This window comes from Arachis hypogaea, chromosome 9 (assembly GCF_003086295.3).
Source record: "Arachis hypogaea cultivar Tifrunner chromosome 9, arahy.Tifrunner.gnm2.J5K5, whole genome shotgun sequence".
Lineage (NCBI taxonomy): Eukaryota > Viridiplantae > Streptophyta > Magnoliopsida > Fabales > Fabaceae > Arachis > Arachis hypogaea.
In genome coordinates this window covers 29,236,897-29,249,708 of record NC_092044.1, presented here as the reverse complement: position 1 = coordinate 29,249,708, position 12,812 = coordinate 29,236,897, and the positions used below count along the sequence as shown (strand labels likewise).

General features: G+C 33.9%; 1 long non-coding RNA gene across 4 annotated transcripts; it reads left to right on the top strand.

Moving 5' to 3' along the window:
* The first annotated feature begins 8,048 nt into the window (after positions 1-8,048).
* On the top strand, positions 8,049-12,111 carry LOC112710783 (uncharacterized). 4 transcript variants are annotated; one of them, XR_011865612.1, is made up of 4 exons: positions 8,069-8,761; positions 8,875-9,020; positions 9,495-9,592; positions 10,997-12,111. It is a non-coding gene; the product is annotated as an uncharacterized lncRNA (long non-coding RNA). The 4 variants fall into 4 exon arrangements; XR_011865614.1 differs by lacking the exon at positions 9,495-9,592 and having other exon boundaries at positions 11,907-12,111; XR_011865613.1 differs by lacking the exon at positions 9,495-9,592.
* Positions 12,112-12,812: the final 701 nt, after the last annotated feature.

The following is a 12,812-nucleotide window of genomic DNA, read 5'->3' as shown; positions in this document are numbered from 1 at the left end:
TACTCCTATTTTGTCTGTTTTATTTATTTTAGGTATGTATTTCATATTTATCTCTTAAATATTTATACAATTTATTTTTTAAACTGCTATATTAGTCTCTTCTCTAATATAATACAAAAAATAATTTTTCATAAAAATAATTTGTTTAATTTTTAATTAAATAATAAAGTACTAATAAATTAAAAATTAAAAAAATAAAAATACCATAAAAAATACGGTAAGAAAGTTAAATTTTATTATTTTAAATTTCTGTTATTAATTTTAATAATATATTTATTTTTTAAATAATATATGTATGATAAAAAAATATGTTTATTTGTTTGGAGTACAAATTTTATTATTATATTTGTATGTTCATAATTTTAATTATACTTTTAAATATTTTGAATAGATTTATTTTATTATATTATATTTTACATATAAATATATGTTCCGTCACGTAATTAAATAAAGATATATTTTTTTAATAAAAAAATTTAATAACTAAAATTAACCATTAATTATATTAATTATATGGATAAGCAGTGATACATGGCAAAAAGAAGCGTTGGCTATACTGGGAAGAACAGAAGTTATGGGCTATAGAATTCAACGACGTGACTAAGGGATGATGCACTAAAGAAATAGAGGTTGTGTGGGAAGGCAGTAGATGGCGATGACGTTGGTGCTTCTTGTCACGAACGCAACGGTGCTTGGAAGGACCGAATCTAGGTGATGAAGTAATGAACAAAAAATGGAGAAGTAGAATGTGCTTCAATTAACGGGAGTGGAGCTTTGATATTTTAAGAATAATAAATTATTAAATAACCCAACTATGGTTAAGATAATGACCAATTACAATGTGACACATAATGAAGGGTAACTTACATGTTATTTTAGAGGGGGTTTAGGGGTGGCAACGGGGCGGGTAGGGGCGGGTTTTTGCTCTACCCGACCCCGCCCCGCCCTACCCGCGGGTAGTAAAATGTTAAACCCTAACCTGCCCCTGCGGGTACCCGCCCCGCCCCTACCCGCCCCTAAGGGGTTGGATAGCATTCACCATATATATATATATATATATATATATATATATATATATATATATATATATATACACACGGAGAAAGAGGGGTCGGAAAGCGAAAGGGTAGAGGGATCAGAGCCTAAAGGCCACTTCCTGATATAGGAGAATTCCAGATAGTGTAGTTATGTCGAGCGACAGAAGGGAGTCTTCAGACTGAATATAAGAATAGTCTTACTAAGATGAATGCCGCTTGAACGAGTTTAAGAGGTGAAAGAGTTCAATCCCTTTTCAGGTCGGGTTAAAGAAGGGTCTCATCGGGGTATTCACCTAGCTCCCTAGCTTCCTATATTCCACTCGAGCGGGATTAAAGGAGATGAGTTATTCTCGTAGCTAAATGCCCAAGTCGGGCAGGGATAGAGGATCAAGAGACTGTACTCGCCCTCAACCATTCAACTATATATATATATATATATATCACGACACATGTTCGATTTATTTAGTAACAATGACACTTAAGGAAGCCCTCCATGATGACCGAATTGAAATTGAAAGAAAACAAAGCAAGAGTCACAGAGGGTGAGGGAGAGAACTATGGAACCTGAACTTCCGGTTTTAATTTTTTGATATCTGTAATTCCAATAAAAAAATTTAATCTGGTAAAAGTATTTGTATTCTCTTTTTCTACACATTGGTGCTACTTTTGTCTGGTAGAAATTGACGGTGATTTAGCTCCTCTTCTCCATGAGTTTGACCAACTGAAGTTCTAGGAGATACAGACGATTTCTAACATTTTATTCTTCAGTAACTCGGTTAGAAAGCTTCTCCAGAATTTCCGTTGTTTTGATTTCGTACGGAGGTAAGGATTTTGTAATTTTATAATAATTAAATGTGAATTTGATAAGTGAATGTTGATTTGATTGATTATTCTTTGAGTTTGATTAAGTTTATGTTGATTTATTATTGATTATTGTTGTTTGCTTGAGAGTTATGTATTTTGGGGTTTTGTTTTTAAATGGAACTAAAGAATGGATTTTGAAGTTGATTTGAGGCTTTTGTTTTGATAAAAAAGATTTTAATGAAAGAAATGGATTTAGTTTGTTTTTAAAGAGAGAGATTTTGATAGTTGAAAAATACTTGGGTAGTACTAAGCCTGAAATTACTCAACAAACACATCAAGACATCAAATAGAATTAAAGTGAATAAAATTTAGCAATTATAAAGCTTAAAAATCATGTTTTCACTTTCAAGCACAATTTAGGGAGAAATTATGAAACTATGCTATTTCAATGGATAAATGCAAGAAAAGTTAAAGAAATCCACCCAAATAGAGCAAATAAATACCATAAAATATGGATTTATCAAGTACGCAAGGGTTGTGACATAGTCCCACTTGCTTCGGGTATGAGATGAGGAAGAAAAATTATGAAAAATGAGTTTAATTATGGAATTTTGAATGAATGTATGTTTGAGATCCTGGGCAATAGTAAGGATTGTGGTTCGTCCCGCTTACTCCAGATCAGTGATTTTGACGCCTGGGTAGTTGCAGTAGTAGTGTATTATTCCACTTGCTCCAGGTTGAGCTTTTAAGCACCCGCCTAGGTAGCAGCGGTAGTAGTGGTTCTTCCACTCGTTCTAGGTTAAACGGGTATTAGTACGAGGGGTTATAGCTCAAATCCACTTGCTCCGCAATGGGTGTTTCTGTCCATGGTTAGCTACCAGGACGTGTCGGGTTGGCTATATAACCGACAGATGATATCATCAGCCATAGGAAAGGCATGCATCATATGCATTATTTGTCTTGCTTATTTGCGCATATTTGTTTGTGATTGTGTTATCTGTGATTGTATGTGTGTGCTTCTTGATTTGTGATTTTCTCTGTAACTCTGGTTTGTTAAAGTTGGTTGTATTATGAGTTTTGCTGCCATTCGCCACCTGTTGAGGATTGCAAGTATGCTGTTATGGAATTCCTGTGTAACAAATAATAAAATGAATTTATAACTATACGCTCTGACCCTACTAAGAACTCCCTAGTTCTTACCCTCTATTTCCACTCCTTTAAGCTACATGTGCGAAGGCTTAGTGCAAAGCTACAGGAGAATAGAAGATTATGTTCACGAGTTGAGTTGTTAGATTTTATTTTTTCCTCATCATTTATTATTTTAGTTTTTTGAGGGGTAGGACCTACATTTGAGAATCTTTGAATAAGTCTATGTATATATTGCTATGTGACTATATATATCTTTTTGTGATTAAGAGGTTTAAAGTAAAGACCTTTCATTTTCTTGATTAAAATTTTGATTCGTATTCGTAAATGTTCAATATTAAATAAAAATATTATAAAATAAAAATTTTTAGAGGTAAGTAACGCCTAAACTTTTAGTACGATCATATGGTGCTAAAAGTTAGGATGTTACATTATGGTATCAGAATAGTTTATTCTTGTTAGACCCTTGGAAATGGACTGACTATAATTCATGGCATACTCTGAGTGTTTGTCATGCAATAGAACTTGTCCTAATGATAAGAGTTTGAATTTTAGATGCATGACTATCTATTACTTAATGTTGTTAATCGATCTTTGCATTTCTCATGGTATTAGATCTGGCCAACTTAATCCTGATGATTTATGTATATGGAAACTCTAATGGGTTATCATGGACGAAATAAAAGTAATAAGTAATGCAAATTACGGGGTTTGGAATGTTAGAAGTTACGTTTTAAGGATTCGTTTCGAAGTATACCCTTTATTCGTGCTACATGAACTCGTGCCATCTCTTCTTTCATTATCTTCATTGGAATTATCTTTCTTGGATTTTCTCAGAATGCGATCTGATTATTTCCCGACCATACCTTATCGTTTCTGTATCCTTTGTTTGCTGGTAATTGACTTCTTTCGAAGACTATCTTTGACACTACGCGTATTTCTCTTTATGGATCCTATTTTTCTTTGATTTAGGTTCAAACTTGTTCCAATATAACAATTTTCGAAAGCGAAAATTTTTATAAGGTGGATAAGATATAACACCCCGAGTTTTTTTTTTTAAAAAATAAATAATGAGTTATTCATGATTTATTATTTTATTTAGAAAATTATTTTTTTAAAAGTAATTAAATTAAAAGAATTATTTGAATTTTTAAATGATTTTTATTATAATAAAATATTTTAAAAAATAAAAGAATTATTATCATCATCGTTGTCGTCATTATTATATATAATGAAAGGTTCTATCATAGCCTTCAAAAGAACGAAAGAAAAGAAAAATGGAATTTGAATTTGGCTTAATATATATATTAAGCAAGAGTGACAGAGTGACATATTAAGCAAGAGTGACAGAGTGACAGAGGGTGAGGGAGAGAACCATGGAACCTCCGAACTTCTGGCTTCGATTATTTGCAATTCGTAACTCTAATAAAAAATCTAATCCGATAAAAGTGTTCATATCCTCTTTCTCTACACGTTGGCGTTACTTTTGTCTGGTAGAAGTTGACGCTAACCTAGCTCCTCTTCTCTTTGAATTCGACCAATTGGAGTTCAAGGAGACACAGATGATTTTTGAAATTTTCTTCTTCAGCAGCTCGGTCAGAAAACTTCTCCAGAGTTTTCGTTGTTTTGATTTCGTACGGAGGTAGATTTTCGGTAATTTTATAATAATTAAATGTGAATTTGATAAGTGAATGTTGATTTAATTGATTATTCTTAGAGTTTGATTAAGTTTGTTATGTTAAATTATTATTGATTATTGTTGTTTGCTTGAGAGTAATGTATTTTGGGGTTTTGTTTTTAAACGAAATTAAAGAATGCATTTTGAAGTTGATTTGAGACTTTTGTTTTGATAAAAAGAATTTTAATGAAAGAAATGGATTTGGTTTGTTTTTAAAGAGAGAGATTATGATAGTTGAAAAACACCTGGGCAGTACGCAAGGTTTGTGACCTAGTCCCACTTGCTCCGGGTATGAGATAGGGAAGAAAAATCATGAAAAAAAAGAGTTTAAATATGGAATTTTGAATGAATATTTGTTTGAGATCCTGGGTAGTAGCAAGGATTGTGGTTTGCCCCACTTGCTACAAGTCAGTGATTGTGATGCCTGGGTAGTAGCAGAAGTAGTAGATTATTCCACTTGCTCTAGGTTGAGCTTTTAAGCACTCCCTTGGGTAGTAGCGGTAGTAGTGGTTCTTCCACTCGCTTTGGGTTAAGGGGGTAGTAGTAAGGGGGTTGTAGCTCAAACCCACTTGCTCCGCAATAGGTGTTTCTATCTTTGGTTAGCTTCCAGGACGTGTTGGGTTGGCTATATAACCGACAGATGATACCATCAGCTATAGGAAAGCCATGTATCATATGCATTGTTTGTCTTTCTTGTTTGTGCATATTTGTTTGTGATTGTGTAGTCTGTGATTGTATGTGTGTACTTCTTGATTTGTGATTTTATCTGTAACTCTGGTCTATTAAAGTTGGTTGTATTATGAGGTTTTCTGCAATTAGCCACCTGTTGAGGATTGTAAGTATGCTGTTATGGAATTCCTGTGTAACAAATAATAAAATGAAGGGTTAAGTATTTTTTTTCATTCCTAAGGTTTGAGGCTAAAATCAAAATCGTCTCCGACCTTTTTTTTTTGTTATTAAAATCATCCTCAACGTTACAAAACGTTATAAAATCATCATTTTGTTAATAAATAATATTTTTTTGGACAATTTTACCTTTAAACAAAAATTAAAAGAAAAACCTCTCCTTAATACGAAACCTTCCCCACACTCTCTCACTTCCTTCGTAAGAAGCTCTTCCCTTCCTCTTTTGCTTCCTTCCCATCCTCACTCACATGGATCTCATTTACCATTCACCATTCCTCTTCCTCCTTCACCCGTCTCCAAGGCTTTCCGTCATCACTAACAGAATCAACCTGTGACACCGATAGAATGGCCAATCTTGTTACGTTTCGCTCATTCCCTCTCCTCCCCTGTTGCATGACAAAGATAGAGGAGTGAGAGAGGTAGAATAAAGGAGAGATATGAGAAGAAAGGGTGTTGTCGATGGAAGAGATACTACAATTTTGAGTTCTTGTTCTCATTTTCTTCCGTTGTTCTCTTTCTCTCTTCTTTTTTGATCTTTTATTTTTGAAGAACATATGAGTTCTTCTTTTTAAAATTTTTTAATTTATGTTATTGCTAATTTTGGATCTAAAATTATGGTTGATGATTACTGAATTGTTTAATTTGAAATTTTTGTTGATTTATTTTGGGATTGTTGTTGTTGGTGTTGTTGGATTGTTGTGGTTATGGTGTAGCGATGGTGATGGTGATGATAATGCAGAGGGTAATGCAAAGGATAGTGGTGAAAGTGGAGAGAGTTTTTAATTTTTGTTTAAGGGTAAAATTATCCAAAAAATATTATTTATTGACAAAAGGATAATTTTATAACGTTTTGTAATGTTGAGGATGATTTTAATAACAAAAAAAATATTATTTATTGACAAAAGGATGATTTTATAACGTTTTGTAATGTTGAGGATGATTTTAATAACAAAAAAAAGGTCGTGGACGATTTTGATTTTGGCCTCCAACCTTAGGGACGAAAAAATACTTAACCCTAAAAAGAATATATAACTATACACTCCGACCCTACTAAGAACTCCACAGTTCTTACCCCCATATTTCCACCCCTTTTAGCTACAGGTGCGAAGACTTAGTGCAAAGTTACAAGAGCATAGAAGATTATGTTCACGAGTTGAGTTGTTAGATTTTATTTGAGGGGTAAGACCTGCATTTGAGAATCTTTGAATAAGTCTATGTATATATCTTTTTGTGATTAAGAGTTTTAAAGTAAAGACTTTTCATTTTCTTGATTAAAATTTTGGTTCGTATCTGTAAAGGTTTAATATTAAGTAAAAATAGTATAAAATAAAAATGTTTAGAGGTAAGTAACGCCTAAGATTTTAGTACGATCATGAGGTGCTAAAAGTTAGGATGTTACAATATCTAATAGAGAAGAAATGTTGATTTATGGAGGAAAAGGAAGAAGGGGGGGGGGGGGAAGAAAAGGGATAATAGAAGAAGGGGAGGGGGGCGGGCTTTGGCAATGGTGGCTCAGAGTGGTAATGGAAGAAGAAGAACAGAAATGCCAAAGATAAGAGGAGGAAGAAAAGTGAGAAGAGAAAGAAGAGGACATTATGGTAAATGTACATTTATTTTACGGTAAATGTTATTGAGGAGGTAATTACAAAATTATATTTTGTACATGGACCGAACTACAAATTCTTAAAGTGTAGAGACTAATTTGCAATTTTAGTGAAAGTATAGAGACCAACTGTATAATTTAACCAATAATATAATATTTTTTAAGTTCAATTTTTCATATAAAAACAATTATTTCATTAATTAGTAGTATGATAAACTCCTAAAATTGGCTACTGTAAAATCCTACAAAATACTAAATAATTAACTGACAACTAATAAATCAATTAAATGAGAACAAAATAGAATTAGAAATTTAATATTTATAATTTGAAGAAATAAAAATATTTAGGACGCAAATTAAAATGTTTATCTTAAATGTTTTTGCTCAAAATTGGGCCAACGTGTAAAACCCAAAATTTTGAAAAGTCTTATTATGAACAAATTTCAAATAATATATTTATTTACAGTTTTAATTTCAGAAATTATTTTATTAAAAATAATTAAAAGCAATTTTGATTAATTGAATTTGAAATAAATTAAGATCCTTATCCAATTTTACAATTATTGAATTTTTCTATATTTAAATTATAAAGTTTAATAATTATAAAATAATACGAATTTTATTTGAACTGATTTAACTAATTAAGATTTTGGAATTGAATACTTTGGTTTTTATGAATAAAGAAAATTAATCGTATTATCTCTAAATCTTGGATTTGAGCATTAAATTGAAAGTAATTTGTAAAATTGATGATCAAATAGTATTTTCGATATATAATTAATGTTGGATTTAATTTGGGTTTCAATTACTATATTATTTCCATTTTTATTTGAAATTACTAAATTAACCTTAACCCTAATTTTCTAAAAATGAAAGCCTAACCCTAGTTCCCTCACCACACTCAGCCGCATCCTACCCCCCTTTCATCCCCTTCAACATAAAATTTCAGAAACATAAAATTTCAGAAACAGAAAATTAGAGAGAAGAAAGCTCGAGAAAGAAGATCGGGAAGAGAGGGAGCTGCGCCACGCCGCCGCCTTGGAGTTCGCATTAGGTCCAAGTCGAAGAAAGAGAGAGGCGTCGAGTCAGCATTGCACAGAGAGGGACTCGCCGCTGCTATCGCGCGCCGTCGTGTGTCCTCGCTGCTGTCTGAGTAGTAATCATCACCTTGGGTGGAGTCCGCTGTTGTCGCCAGTTGAAGCCATTGCTGTGGAACAGAGGTGAGAGAGAGGTGTCGAGAGGGAAAACACGATGAAGAAGGAGGCGTTGTTTCCACCGTCGTCAAGCCGCAACGCCGTCGCTGTCATCGGTTGGAGTCGCCGTCATTATCGATGATGGAGCCGTCGCCAAAGCCTGTGTCGCCATCGTCCTTGCCCGCAGCGAGAGAGAAGCAAGATGAATCCTTTCCGTTTCTGCTGCTCTGGTCCACTGAGAAAGGGAAGATGCCGCCATTGTGCTTCACGGTCGCCGATGATGCAGCCCGCGTTGCCGAAACTGCTCGGAAGTTTTCGTTACTCATTCTGATTCTGTCCTATTTCGGGAATATTGCTGCTGCCACTAGTTTTGAATTCTATTACATGGATTCTCGTATGCTCTTCTCCTTGATTCTGATCTATTGGCACGTTCTGTTTTATCACTTTTAATTGCCATGTTCTTGTTTTAATTCAATTTTGGTCTTTTATTTGTTTTGAATCTTTCAGAGTTATGTTTGCTTTTGATTCTTCTCCAATTCGAATCCTTGTCTTGTTGAAAACATTGTCACTGCCATAAGAGATTGACAATGCTGCTGTTTTGGTTGCGTGCTTGCTGCTGCAATAAAATTAAAAGAGGGGAAGAACGTCGGATGGTGAGTGTCTTCTTAGCCGTCGCCGTTCCGGTTCCAATTCTTTCATTTTCAAAATCGTAACCCCTTTCACTCTTGTTCTATTTTAAATTTTTTTCTCTGCTATGTTCCTGTTTTACTCATGGTATCATGTATCTCTAATTTAATTCAGCCCCTTTGCTTCACCTGTTTGTCTACTGCAATCATCTAGAATATTAGCGTTGGTGCTATTACGGGTCTGTTAGAGTTGCCCTCAGTGAGTCCGATGCTACTTCTTTGTTTCTAGAGTGATCTTCTCCTTGATTATGGCCTATTTACACATTTTATTGTTACTGTTATGCTTGTTCTAAGTCGATTATGGTATATACCTTGTTTTGAAATCCCCAGGCAGTAATTGCTTTTAATTCCTATCCAATTTGGATCCTCTGTTTTGCTACAACTATGGTTACCACTGTGAGAGCTAACACAGCTGCTATTCTGATTGTGTTAAAACGCAAGGCTGCTACTATGGTTGAACTTGTTGAGTGGTTAGTAGTGATCTAGCCAGCTGTCTCGCAGTAATTTCGCCTCCGGTTTCTTTTAATTGCGACATCGAGGTAGGGATTTGTTTTAATAAAAAAATGTTTTGGGGCTTTGAATACCTGATAAGTTTAGTAGATTAATGCAAATGGATAAGTGTCTGTGATATAAGTGATTTTCTATTGAGATTGATATGTTGTATTTGCTATTGAGTTAGTTGATTCCTGAATTCTGGTGAAATTGATTGAATGCATTGATTTTAGAATTTTTATAGAAATTGATAATAAATAGTTTTGAATAATAGATTTGGAATTGTTAAATTGAAAGGTTTGTTTTAGTTGTGTTGAGAATTGAAAAGAAAGGACCCATGACGGGTGGCAAACTCCGGCTTTTAGGGGAGGTGCTGTCGAAATTTTTCTAAAGAATTTGGAGTTGATTATTCCTGAATTTTTGGTAAAATTGATTGAATGCATTGATTTTGGAATTTGGATATAAATTTATAATAAATGGTTTTGAATAATGGATTTGGAATTGTTAAATTGAAAGGCTAGTTTTGGTTGTGTTGAGGATTGAAAAGAAAGGACCCGTGATGGGTGGCAGACTCCAGTTTTTAGGGGAGGTGTTGCCGAAATTTTTCTAATAATTTGGAGTTGATTTGGTTAAGATTTCAAAAACGGATGTTCTGAGGGATTTCAAAGAAAATCGGATTTCTATGATTTGATTGATTTATGATTTTAACTTATTCAATTTTTCATAATACCAAAAAGAGATTTTGTTAACTAGTCAAAGACTTTAAAACAGTAATTTAAATATAAATTCAAGCATTTGGGAATAGGAGTGTGAGTTTGAAGGTTATGCTTGAGACTAAGAGTGATTGTGATGATGAATAGTAATTAAATATGATGATGAAGGATGATGATAGGCGAGTTTAATAATATTGAGATTGAGAATGAGATTGGATACGAGATTGAGAGTGGGATCAATGATGAGATTGATTATAATTATGAAATGATAGTGAATATGATTCTGATTGTGATGCGCCTACCTAGGTGATAGCAAGGACTGTATTTGTTAGTGAATTATGGCTTGTTGTGTATTATATTGTGAGCCGGATGGCTATGGTACATATTGATTTATGGTGGAGTATGTATAAACATATGATTGAATGAGATATAGGTGCCGGGTAAGAGGCGGTGGAAATGACCACTCGCTCTGGGTATATGATTAAGAAGTGTAAAGATGTTGAGAATGTATGGAAAATGAATTAATGAATTAATGATTATGAAGGAATTAAAATAATAATGAAAATTAACGTGAATTTGATTGTGATATGCCTCCGGGTAAGAGGCAAGGACACCGAGTAAGATGTAGTGGTGTTATCTACTTGCTCCGAGTATGAATTGTGAATGAATTGATGTATGAAAATGAATTGTAATGATAATAAAAATGTGTTTCTGAATGTGATTCCGGGTAAGATGCAGTGGTATTATCAATCCTCTCCGGAATAGTTCGAGGCTTCAGGTAAGATGCAAGGGCTGTGTTTTTTCGCTGCTTGCTCCGGATCGAGAACTGTAACACCTCCTGGTAAGAGGCAGTGGTGAGGTTGTCCCCTGCTCCGGGTACGCGGGTAAGATGCAAGGGTTACGGCGATGTCCTACTTGCTCCGTGTTTGGTGTTCTGTCGACGGTTAGCTATCAGGACTTGTCGGGTTGGCTTTATAATCGATAGATGAGTCTCATCAGTCATAGACAGGCATGCATCATTTGTATTTATGTGTATTATTTGGGTGTGAATCTTATTTGTGGGTTTACTTAATTGAATAATTGCATCTACCTGCTAATTGACCTAATTGCTCTATCTGTACTCTCTAATTGTGTATGCCTTATTTTGTCTTGTCTGTGTTTGACAACTGAGAGATCCCTCATGCTGGCGGTGGTAACGCTAAGGGTTGTACTTGATATTAATAACGAGATGTTTGCTAAAAATTTGAGTTTAATACTGAATTGCTGAGTGATATGCTAATAGACTGTGGTAATGGAAGAGATAGGCTGAACGAAGTGTTGGATAAAAGATTGAGAATACATGTTGTAGCTATACTCGGTTTCAGATTAGAATGGAGTAGGTTATCAGGTAGGAAGCCCTTTTGATACGCTTGTGGTCCTTTTCAATTATAAATTATTCACCGTACTATTTTGTAATCTAAAGAAGTTTCTTTACGACTTTTCACAATAATACTTTCCATAAGGCATTTTTCAAAAAGGTTATTTCAAGGATGAACTACTTTTAAAATGAAACTAATTCTATTTGCAAGTATTCTTTGCTTTGATGGTATTTCCGTCTCCACTGAGAACGTGTGGTTTGTTTTCACCCCAATATCTTCCATCCTTTCAGTGACACAGGTTCGAAGACTTAGCTTGAAGCTGCGAGCGATTATTGACTTTACTTATGAGTTAAGTTACTTTCATAGAGTTTCCTCACTTGTTTCTTAAAAATTCTTATTTTATAAAGAGGGATAGGTGTTGTATCTGAGATTTGTTTTGATTTACTTGTATAAGACTTATTATTATTATTATTATTAATTATGTGATTATTATTACTTGGTGATGTGTGATGCATGATTTTTAATGAGTTGAAATTAAATTTTTGGCATTTTATTAAGGATCAAAACGTGATATCGAACTAAAGACTCAATATTAAATAGTTGATAAGGAAAACCGGTTAGTAACGCCTTACTTTTGGTACGATCATGACGTATTAGAAGTAGGATCGTTACACAACGGATTAAAACAAGTAACCGGGGTCAAGTGGGTCTAAACCCACACATATATAAGCCTTACAACTTAACAATTTAGCATCATTCCCTTCATTTGAGAGAGAATTTCGAAAATGAGAGTAGAGGAAAAAGAGAGAGTGAAACCCTAGCCACCCTCACCTTTAAACTTGCATAATTTTTGCTACAGAGCTCCAATTGACGAGCTATTTATGGCTACGTGAAGGTTGTCTCCTCCTCTTCAATTCTATCTAGATAGTTTGGTAACTAACTTGAAATCCCAGTCCTAGTTTTAAATTCAAAACTGAAATTACATTTTTAGTTTGGGTATTGAGGATTTTTGGTGATTTTGATGTTATAGTGGTCCTCTAACTTATGTTATTGGTGGTATTCATCACTAATTTTAGTGAGTAAAGATGAGGAACTTTTTTTCTCTCTTGGTTTATCAATTTATGTAAAACCCTAGTTTTTAATATTGTGCCGAATTGTGCAAAGAAGCAAGAGAAGAGATAAGCGTTAGAAGGAGG